This window comes from Gymnodraco acuticeps, unplaced genomic scaffold (assembly GCF_902827175.1).
Source record: "Gymnodraco acuticeps unplaced genomic scaffold, fGymAcu1.1, whole genome shotgun sequence".
NCBI classification, from domain to species: domain Eukaryota; kingdom Metazoa; phylum Chordata; class Actinopteri; order Perciformes; family Bathydraconidae; genus Gymnodraco; species Gymnodraco acuticeps.
In genome coordinates, this window is record NW_022992191.1 from 553,054 (window position 1) to 564,829 (window position 11,776).

The window sequence follows — 11,776 nt, forward strand, 5'->3', positions numbered from 1 at the left end:
CATTATAATCATCCTAACAAAAACACCGTGCTGTGATCATGTTCAAATGAAACTTTAATTCACAGTCTTACATTTATTACCAAAATCACTAACTTTCGTTTTTAAGTATTAAACATACTATGAAAACTCACAACACCCTCTTTTCAAAACGCAAAGTTATCAAAATAGCAACAGAAAAAATTGTAAGCATAGATACATATTCAAAAACCGTCAAGAAGCATTCTCATTATGGGTTTATACAAGAATATGATTGATCATGTATGATTTATAATTAACTTTCGTTTTTTAAGTATTCACTTCATACCATGATCTCAATTAACTTTCGTTTTAAGTATTCACTTCATATGAAGATCTCAACAGCCTCCATTGCTATTTGAATGGAGGATTAACATTAATTTCATTGCACGTGTTACCCAAATCTGTAAATCACGTAAGACACCGGAGTCATTTCTCAAATGTGTGGCACTATGGCCATTGGCTGGACAGTAGCCATGACAACAGTACAAGGAAGGATGCAGTGATCGGACTGATGTAATGGCTCACTCCACTTGAATCTGAAAGGAGGAGAACGAAACAAACTTTAGTTAAACAAGTGTGCATCTTTTGACTGCACTGCTGATTAAGTAGCTCAGTTTAACTTACAAATGCCATTCAGGTCGAGGAAGCTGCCTTCAATGTCGAAGCCGGTGACACTTGCAACTGCGCTAATTAAGACCTGCGCTATCTGATTGTTATTAGGAACAGATGTGCTTGAAAAGCTGAGGTCCATGTTGTTGACGATCGATCCATTACTGCAGAAGAAAACATTTGTTAATGTTTGAAATATCAGATTTAGGCCACTTTTCATAAACTGTCACTCGATATGTCATAAAAAAAATTACCTGAATGATTTCACTTCCAAGAACTTGAATGAAGGGAATTCCCTTTTAAAAACAGGTGTAAGCTGCAGACAGAGGAAAATACAAAGGTATACAACTTTTCACTTTACTCTCGACATTGAACTGTGAACATATGAGAGCATTCATTTGTCGTCATATACATCTCTGTCAACAATTCATTCTGGAAATGTAAGTATGAAAATATATTATATATTGACTGTTTTGTGAGTTTTTATTTATTTTATTCTTTGAGTGTGACAGTGTGTACTTGAGCTGTCCTTATTCAATATTCAGAGATCATTATTAGAGTGAGACGTACCTGTTCTTTAATCTTCGCTGCCCGATTTATATAAGCTGTAGATGATGGATTCAGCAAGTCTCTTGTAAAGTCGGTGAGAAGGGACCTGAATATCACCCTTTTTATAACGAGTGCTTCAGTTATGGGTGCAGCAGTGTTAGGTGCAGCAGGTCTAGGCGTGGGAGCTGTAGTTGGATCTGTCACTGGACTGTCTGTAAAACAAAAATCGGTTTAGCAGAGTCATATAATCTAGTTTTGAACTAGCTAATTTGAAAAACCCGTGCAGTTAATAACAATTCCTTTAATATTATTATTTTGGTTTTAAATACAAGGTAGTTAAGATAATTGATTATCATGCTTGGATGTTGTCTTCAATAATCTGTACCTTCATTTAGTTTCAAAGTAGAATCATTTAGGTGATTTATTTATCAACAGAGCATAAGTACCTCATGTTTTCTATATGTTTTACGATCTGAAAATGACTAAATACTGTGTTGTGGATACTTACCTAATATCTTCACTGAGTTGGGATTTATGCTCAAGTTGAAGGCATTGTTGGAATTATTGACAGCTTGTACGAAGTCTTTAATAACAACAGAATTCATTGGGAGTTCTGCCTGAGAAGTATTCCCATGGAACACAGCTATGAAAGTCGCCCGAGTTTCAGTAACTCGTGTTACATTTGAGGCACTGTATCAGAAACACAATGAGGAAAGTGATATGAGATTATAACATGTCTTTTGATATGTAAGATTAACTACCAATATTAGAAGATACACATGTTGAACTCTATATTAATAAATATTCAGAGAAGAACTCAAATCACAAATATTTATTTACCGGAATTCTTTCAAAAGGCAGTGGGAAAATGTGTTGGGATATTTTGTTCTGTATATGTTACCACACTGCAAAAAGAAACAACATTGAAGGATTAGCTTTCAAGCACAGTTTTCTAAAAGGCAATTATGAAGATATGCAACATTAAAAGGCCATGATTAGCTTTCATTGACATCTTAAACTTTCCATCCGATTGTTCATTCACGTTCAAACCAATTCATTTACATTTGTGCGATTTGAAAATGCACTCACCGCATTTAAAATTCTTTTTTCAAGTGCTTTGTATTCCTTGCTGCTGGTGTTAGTGAGGGCAGGGGAAAAAGCTTCTCCTATCAATTGAATGTCTAGAACGTAATTATAATCCGGGGCTGCTGTGTTTGTTGCTGCTGCAGCTGGTGTGGTTGCTGGTGCATCAGTCGTAATCGGATCTGGAACTGGACTTTCTGTAAAACAAATATATTAACAATATGTGAATACATTTTAGTGCAAACACTCAAAGGATATATTTATCCTTGTATGATGTAAAATGTACTTTGGTTACAGTTTCACAGACCAATAGGAACCATAATAAAAGGCTTTCAAAAAGTAGCCTTTGCAAACATTCTATTATCTTATCTAGTGAATGATGAGTAACGATTTATCAGTAAATAAGAGATTATTCAATTAAAAAGCTTTCTTACTGAATATAAGATAGTTTGGAGAAAAGCTCGTCCTGCATGGATTGGACTGTACAACACTGAATGTTGTTGAGGTTTTCAGTATGAGTTCAGTTGCTGACTTATTTATGAACTGAGCTTGAGCAGCAGATTCTATTCCAAATGTATTTCAAATGATGATGGTAAAATAATTTGTTATGTTTACTTACCCAACACTTTGACTGAAGCAGGGATTAATGCTCAGGTTAGGACTATTGGTGGAATTACTCAGAGCTTCTACTAAGGTTTGAGCAACAACATCATTCTGTGGGAGATCTGTGATGGCAGTAGTCCCATGGAACACAACCCCCACAGTTGCTTGAGTTTCGTTGTCTTTTGGTGGATTTAAGGCACTGTATCAAAGAAAAGAGAGGAAGAAGTGTTATACTATGATATGAGATGATCCTGGTTCTTTTTTAAATAGGTGGTTATGATTCCATCACGATTGGAAGTTACCAATGTTAAGTTCTCAATCATTCATATATAATTCAATCAGAGAAGCACACTTTGATTTTCATGTACCTGAAGTTTTTCAAAATGCAGTGGGAAAACGTGTTTGGAAACATGCTTCTGTATTTCTTATTGCACTGTGAAAAGAAAGCAACATTCAAAGACCATAAGTACATTTCAAGCACATTTGTTTACAATTGAAATTACACCTGGTCAACAGAATTTATCTTTCTATTTCAAAAAAGTTATTCTTTGGGCAAACACATTCTGTTCAATCATCTTTTTCACATTGCTTCTGCAATCAATAACAGATGTTTATTTTGAAAATGCTCTCACCGTATTTAGAGCTGCTGTTTCAAGTGCTTTGTATTCATCTCTGTTGGAGTCAGTGAGGGCAGGTGAAAAAGCCACTTCTTTAAATTCTGCTGAGAGAATATAAGTGGGTTCTGCGGGTGTTGTTGCTGCGGATGGTGTAGTTGCTGCTCTTGTTGTTGCTGATGTCATGGAAGTGCCAGTTGTAGGTGCTGCACTCGTCAGAGTAGCAGGGTTTTTTGCAACACTCGAAGGGGCTGCTGATGTGGGTGCATCAGTGGTTGCAAGGGGGGTAGATGCTGCAGTTGTGGATGCAGCTGTTGTAGGTGCAGCTGTTGTAGGTGCTGCAGTTGTAGGGGCTCCAGTCGTAGGTGCTAATGTTGTAGAAGCCTTAGTGGTAGGAGCAGCAGTTGTCGGTGCAGCTGTTGTAGGGGCTCCAGCCGTAGGTGCTAATGTTGTAGGAGCCATAGTGGTAGGAGCTGCAATTTTGGGTGCAGCTGTTGTAGGTTTGGCTGTTGTTTGAGCATCGGTTGTAGGTGAAGCAGTTGTAGGTGCTGCTGTTGTAGGTGCTGCAGTTGTAGCAGCAACAGTTGTAGGTGCTTTAGTTGTAGGAGCAAAAGTGGTAGGGGCTGCTGTTGTGGTTGATGCTGTTGTAGGTGCAGCTGTTGTAGGGGCTCCAGTCGTAGGTGCTAATGTTGTAGGAGCCATAGTGGTAGGAGCTGCAGTTGTAGGTGGAGCTGTTGTAGGTACAGCTGTTGTAGGTGCAGCTGTTGTAGGGGCTCCAGTCCTAGGTGCTAATGTTGTAGAAGCCATATTGGTAGGAGCTGCAGTTGTGGGTGCAGCTGTTGTAGGGGCTCCAGTCATAGGTGCTAATGTTGTAGGAGCCATAGTGGTAGGAGCTGCAGTTGTAGGTGGAGCTGTTGTAGGTACAGCTGTTGTAGGTGCAGCTGTTGTAGGGGCTCCAGTCCTAGGTGCTAATGTTGTAGGAGCCATAGTGGTAGGAGCTGCAGTTGTGGGTGCAGCTGTTGTAGGGGCTCCAGTCATAGGTGCTAATGTTGTAGAAGCCATAGTGGTAGGAGCTGCAGTTGTGGGTGCAGCTGTTGTAGGTTTGGCTGTCGTTTGAGCACCGGTGGTAGGTGAGGCAGTCGTAGGTGCTGCAGTTGTAGAAGCAAAAGTGGTAGGTGCTGCAGTCGTAATCGGATCTGGAACTGGACTTTCTGTAAAACAAATATATTAACAATATGTGAATACATTTTAGTGCAAACACTCAAAGGATATATTTATCCTTGTATGATATAAAATGTACTTTGGTTGCAGTTTCACAGACCAATAGGAACCATATTAAAAGGCTTTCAAAAAGTAGCCTTTGCAAACATTATATTATCTTATCTAGTGAATGATGAGTAACGATTTATCAGTAAATAAGAGATTATTCACTTAAAAAGCTTTCTTACTGAATATAAGATAGTTTGGAGAAGAGCACGTCATGCATAGATTGGACTGTACAACACTGAATGTTGTTGAGGTTTTCAGTATGAGTTCAGTTGCTGACTTATTTATGAACTGAGCTTGAGCGGCACATTCTATTCCAAATGTATTTCAAATGATGATGGGAGAATATTTTCTTGTGTTTACTTACCCAATACTTTGACTGAAGTGGAATTAATGCTCAGGTTAGGAATATTGTTCCAATTACTCAGAGCTTCTACTAAGGTTTGAGCAACAATATCATTCTGTGGGAGATCTGTGATGGCAGTAGTCCCATGGAACACAACCCCCACAGTTGCTTCAGACCCTTGAGGTGTATTTAAAGCACTGTAAAAAAGAAGGGAAGGGGACAAGTATTATATTATGACTTGAGATGATTCTGTTGCCTTGTTTAATGTGTTCTTATGACACAATTAGGGTTAGAGATACACATTTTAAGACTGAAATCTTGCATTTAGAATTCAATCAGAGAAGCACTCTAGGAAAATCTTCTTACCTGAGGCTTTTCAAACGGCAGTCAGAAAACGTAGTTGGGAATTTGAGGCTGTATTTCTCGTTACACTGCAAAAGAAAGCAACATTCAAAGACCTTGATTATTGTTTAAGAACATTCTTTCTAAACAGATATGACAGTTGTAAAAACATTCTGTACAATTATTTTTTCATACTGCTGTATCAATGGCAAATGCATATTTTGAAAATGCTCTTACCGCATTTTGTATTGTTCCTTTAAGTGCTTTGTATTCATCGCTGTTGGAGTTACTGAGGGCAGGTGAATAAGTCAGTCCTATCAGTTCTGCTGAGAGAATATACGTGGTTTCTGATCCCACAGTGTTTGTTGCAACAGGTGTAGTTTGTGTGACAGTGTTAGGGTCTGCTGTCGTAGATGCTGCAGTTGAAAGTGCAGCTCTTGTTGTTGCTGATGTCATGGAAGTGCCAGTTGTAGGTGCTGCACTCGTCAGAGTAGCAGGGTTTTTTGCAACACTTGAAGGGGCTGCTGATGTGGGTGCATCAGTGGTTGCAAGGGGGGTAGATGCTGAAGTTGTGGATGCAGCTATTGTAGGTGCAGCTGTTGTAGGTGCAGCTGTTGTAGGTGCAGCTGTTGTAGATGCAGCTGTTGTAGGTGCAGCTGTTGTAGGTTTGGCTGTCGTTTGAGCACCAGTGGAAGGTGAGGCAGTTGTAGGAGCAAAAGTGGTAGGGGCTGCTGTTGTGGTTGATGCTGTTGTAGGTGCAGCTGTTGTAGGGGCTCCAGTCATAGGTGCTAATGTTGTAGGAGCCATAGTGGTAGGAGCTGCAGTTGTAGGTGCAGCTGTTGTAGGTGCAGCTGTTGTAGGTGCAAGTGTTGTAGGGGCTCCAGTCGTAGGTGCTAATGTTGTAGGAGCCATAGTGGTAGGAGCTGCAGTTGTAGGTGCAGCTGTTGTAGGTTTGGCTGTCGTTTGAGCACCGGTGGTAGGTGCTGCAGTTGTAGGAGCAAAAGTGGTAGGGGCTGCTGTTGTGGTTGATGCAGTTGTAGGTGCAGCTGTTGTAGGGGCTCCAGTCGTAGGTGCTAATGTTGTAGAAGCCATAGTGGTAGGAGCTGCAGTTGTGGGTGCAGCTGTTGTAGGGGCTCCAGTCGTAGGTGCTAATGTTGTAGAAGCCATAGTGGTAGGAGCTGCAGTTGTTGGTGCAGCTGTTGTAGGGGCTCCAGTCGTAGGTGCTAATGTTGTAGAAGCCATAGTGGTAGGAGCTGCAGTTGTGGGTGCAGCTGTTGTAGGTTTGGCTGTCGTTTGAGCACCGGTGGTAGGTGAGGCAGTCGAAGGTGCTGCAGTTGTAGAAGCAAAAGTGGTAGGTGCTGCAGTCGTAATCGGATCTGGAACTGGACTTTCTGTAAAACAAATATATTAACAATATGTGAATACATTTGAGTGCAAACACTCAAAGGATATATTTATCCTTGTATGATGTAAAATGTACTTTGGTTGCAGTTTCACAGACCAATAGGAACCATAATAAAAAGGCTTTCAAAAAGTAGCCTTTGCCAAACATTCTATTATCTTATCTAGTGAATGATGAGTAACGATTTATCAGTAAATAAGAGATTATTCAATTAAAAAGCTTTCTTACTGAATATAAGATAGTTTGGAGAAGAGCACGTCATGAATAGATTGGACTGTACAACACTGAATGTTGTTGAGGTTTTCAGTATGAGTTCAGTTGCTGACTTATTTATGAACTGAGCTTGAGCGGCACATTCTATTCCAAATGTATTTCAAATGATGATGGGACAATATTTTCTTGTGTTTACTTACCCAATACTTTGACTGAAGTGGAATTAATGCTCAGGTTAGGAATATTGTTCCAATTACTCAGAGCTTCTACTAAGGTTTGAGCAACAATATCATTCTGGGGGAGATCTGTGATGGCAGTAGTCCCATGGAACACAACCCCCACAGTTGCTTCAGACCCGTGAGGTGTATTTAAGGCACTGTAAAAAAGAAGGGAAGGGGACAAGTATTATATTATGACTTGAGATGATTCTGTTGCCTTGTTTAATGTGTTCTTATGACACAATTAGGGTTAGAGATACACATTTTAAGACTGAAATCTTGCATTTAGAATTCAATCAGAGAAGCACTCTAGGAAAATCTTCTTACCTGAGGCTTTTCAAACGGCAGTCAGAAAACGTAGTTGGGAATTTGAGGCTGTATTTCTCGTTACACTGCAAAAGAAAGCAACATTCAAAGACCTTGATTATTGTTTAAGAACATTCTTTCTAAACAGATATGACAGTTGCAAAAACATTCTGTACAGTTATTTTTTCATACTGCTGTATCAATGGCAAATGCATATTTTGAAAATGCTCTTACCGCATTTTGTATTGTTCCTTTAAGTGCTTTGTATTCATCGCTGTTGGAGTTACTGAGGGCAGGTGAATAAGTCAGTCCTATCAGTTCTGCTGAGAGAATATACGTGGTTTCTGATCCCACAGTGTTTGTTGCAACAGGTGTAGTTTGTGTGACAGTGTTAGGGTCTGCTGTCGTAGATGCTGCAGTTGAAAGTGCAGCTCTTGTTGTTGCTGATGTCATGGAAGTGCCAGTTGTAGGTGCTGCACTCGTCAGAGTAGCAGGGTTTTTTGCAACACTCGAAGGGGCTGCTGATGTGGGTGCATCAGTGGTTGCAAGGGGGGTAGATGCTGAAGTTGTGGATGCAGCTATTGTAGGTGCAGCTGTTGTAGGTGCAGCTGTTGTAGGGGCTCCAGTCGTAGGTGCTAATGTTGTAGAAGCCTTAGTGGTAGGAGCAGCAGTTGTCGGTGCAGCTGTTGTAGGGGCTCCAGCCGTAGGTGGTAATGTTGTAGGAGCCATAGTGGTAGAAGCTGCTGTTGTAGGTGCAGCTGTTGTAGGGGCTCCAGTCGTAGGTGCTAATGTTGTAGGAGCCATAGTGGTAGGAGCTGCTGTTGTAGGTGCAGCTGTTGTAGGGGCTCCAGTCGTAGGTGCTAATGTTGTAGGAGCCATAGTGGTAGGAGCTGCTGTTGTAGGTGCAGCTGTTGTAGGGGCTCCAGCCGTAGGTGCTAATGTTGTAGGAGCCATCGTGGTAGGAGCTGCAATTTTGGGTGCAGCTGTTGTAGGTTTGGCTGTTGTTTGAGCATCGGTTGTCGGTGAGGCAGTTGTAGGTGCTGCTGTTGTAGGTGCTGCAGTTGTAGCAGTAACAGTGGTAGGTTCTGCTGTAGTAGGAGCCTCGGTTGTTGGTGCAAGTGTTGTAGGTGCTGCAGTTGTAGGAGCAAAAGCGGTAGGGGCTGCTGTTGTGGGTGCAGCTGTTGTAGGGGCTCCAGCCGTAGGTGCTAATGTTGTAGAAGCCATAGTGGTAGGAGCAGCAGTTGTCGGTGCAGCTGTTGTAGGGGCTCCAGCCGTAGGTGCTAATGTTGTAGGAGCTGCAGTTGTTGGTGCAGCTGTTGTAGGTTTGGCTGCCGTTTGAGCACCGGTGGAAGGTGAGGCAGTTGTAGGTGCTGCAGTGGTAGGTGCTGCAGTTGTAGGAGCAAAAGTGGTAGGGGCTGCTGTTGTGGTTGATGCTGTTGTAGGTGCAGCTGTTGTAGGGGCTCCAGTCGTAGGTGCTAATGTTGTAGAAGCCATATTGGTAGGAGCTGCAGTTGTGGGTGCAGCTGTTGTAGGGGCAGCTGTTGTAGGTGCAGCTGTTGTAGGGGCTCCAGTCGTAGGTGCTAATGTTGTAGAAGCCATAGTGGTAGGAGCTGCAGTTGTGGGTGCAGCTGTTGTAGGTTTGGCTGCCGTTTGAGCACCGGTGGTAGGTGAGGCAGTCGTAGGTGCTGCAGTTGTAGCAGCAAAAGTGGTAGGTGCTGCAGTCGTAATCGGATCTGGAACTGGACTTTCTGTAAAACAAATATATTAACAATATGTGAATACATTTTAGTGCAAACACTCAAAGGATATATTTATCCTTATATGATGTAAAATGTACTTTGGTTGCAGTTTCACAGACCAATAGGAACCATAATAAAAGGCTTTCAAAAAGTAGCCTTTCCAAACATTCTATTATCTTATCTAGTGAATGATGAGTAACGATTTATCAGTAAATAAGAGATTATTCAATTAAAAAGCTTTCTTACTGAATATAAGATAGTTTGGAGAAGAGCACGTCATGCATAGATTGGACTGTACAACACTGAATGTTGTTGAGGTTTTCAGTATGAGTTCAGTTGCTGACTTATTTATGAACTGAGCTTGAGCGGCACATTCTATTCCAAATGTATTTGAAATGATGATGGGACAATATTTTCTTGTGTTTACTTACCCAATACTTTGACTGAAGTGGAATTAATGCTCAGGTTAGGAATATTGTTCCAATTACTCAGAGCTTCTACTAAGGTTTGAGCAACAATATAATTCTGGGGGAGATCTGTGATGGCAGTAGTCCCATGGAACACAACCCCCACAGTTGCTTCAGACCCGTGAGGTGTATTTAAGGCACTGTAAAAAAGAAGGGAAGGGGACAAGTATTATATTATGACTTGAGATGATTCTGTTGCCTTGTTTAATGTGTTCTTATGACACAATTAGGGTTAGAGATACACATTTTAAGACTGAAATCTTGCATTTAGAATTCAATCAGAGAAGCACTCTAGGAAAATCTTCTTACCTGAGGCTTTTCAAACGGCAGTCAGAAAACGTAGTTGGGAATTTGAGGACTGTATTTCTCGTTACACTGCAAAAGAAAGCAACATTCAAAGACCTTGATTATTGTTTAAGAACATTCTTTCTAAACAGATATGACAGTTGCAAAAACATTCTGTACAAATATTTTTTCATACTGCTGTATCAATGGCAAATGCATATTTTGAAAATGCTCTTACCGCATTTTGTATTGTTCCTTTAAGTGCTATTGTATTCATCGCTGTTGGAGTTACTGAGGGCAGGTGAATAAGTCAGTCCTATCAGTTCTGCTGAGAGAATATACGTGGTTTCTGATCCCACAGTGTTTGTTGCAACAGGTGTAGTTTGTGTGACAGTGTTAGGGTCTGCTGTCGTAGATGCTGCAGTTGAAAGTCCAGCTCTTGTTGTTGCTGATGTCATGGAAGTGCCAGTTGTAGGTGCTGCACTCGTCAGAGTAGCAGGGTTTTTTGCAACACTTGAAGGGGCTGCTGATGTGGGTGCATCAGTGGTTGCAAGGGGGGTAGATGCTGAAGTTGTGGATGCAGCTATTGTAGGTGCAGCTGTTGTAGGTGCAGCTGTTGTAGGTGCAGCTGTTGTAGGTGCAGCTGTTGTAGGTGCAGCTGTTGTAGGGGCTCCAGCCGTAGGTGCTAATGTTGTAGAAGCCATAGTGGTAGGAGCAGCAGTTGTCGGTGCAGCTGTTGTAGGGGCTCCAGCCGTAGGTGCTAATGTTGTAGGAGCCATAGTGGTAGGAGCTGCAGTTGTGGGTGCAGCTGTTGTAGGGGCTCCAGCCGTAGGTGCTAATGTTGTAGGAGCCATAGTGGTAGGAGCTGCTGTTGTAGGTGCAGCTGTTGTAGGGGCTCCAGTCGTAGGTGCTAATGTTGTAGGAGCCATAGTGGTAGGAGCTGCTGTTGTAGGTGCAGCTGTTGTAGGGGCTCCAGCCGTAGGTGCTAATGTTGTAGGAGCCATAGTGGTAGGTGCAGCTGTTGTAGGTGCAGCTGTTGTAGGGGCTCCAGTCGTAGGTGCTAATGTTGTAGGAGCCATAGTGGTAGGAGCTGCTGTTGTAGGTGCAGCTGTTGTAGGGGCTCCAGTCGTAGGTGCTAATGTTGTAGGAGCCATAGTGGTAGGAGCTGCTGTTGTAGGTGCAGCTGTTGTAGGGGCTCCAGCCGTAGGTGCTAATGTTGTAGGAGCCATAGTGGTAGGAGCTGCAGTTGTAGGTGCAGCTGTTGTAGGTTTGGCTGTTGTTTGAGCATCGGTTGTAGGTGAGGCAGTTGTAGGTGCTGCTGTTGTAGGTGCTGCAGTTGTAGCAGTAACAGTGGTAGGTTCTGCTGTAGTAGGAGCCTCGGTTGTTGGTGCAAGTGTTGTAGGTGCTGCAGTTGTAGGAGCAAAAGCGGTAGGGGCTGCTGTTGTGGTTGATGCTGTTGTAGGGAATCCAGTCGTAGGTGCTAATTTTGTAGAAGCCATAGTGGTAGGAGCTGCAGTTGTAGGTGCAGCTGTTGTAGGGGCTCCAGCCGTAGGTGCTAATGTTGTAGAAGCCATAGTGGTAGGAGCAGCAGTTGTCGGTGCAGCTGTTGTAGGGGCTGCAGTTGTAGGAGCAAAAGTGGTAGGGGCTGCTTTTGTGGTTGATGCTGTTGTAGGTGCAGCTGTTGTAGGGGCTCCAGGCTTAGGTGCTAATGTTGTA

The 11,776-nt window shown here is 42.3% G+C and overlaps 1 long non-coding RNA gene across 1 annotated transcript; it reads right to left on the minus strand.

Annotated features, from left to right (window-relative positions):
• Positions 1–1,702: 1,702 nt before the first annotated feature.
• LOC117539170 lies at positions 1,703–3,289 on the minus strand. The gene is made up of 5 exons (XR_004567966.1): positions 3,231–3,289; positions 2,879–3,061; positions 2,266–2,456; positions 2,017–2,081; positions 1,703–1,866 (listed from the first exon to the last, which is right to left on the minus strand). It is a non-coding gene; the product is annotated as an uncharacterized LOC117539170 (long non-coding RNA).
• Between the last annotated feature and the right edge of the window lie 8,487 nt (positions 3,290–11,776).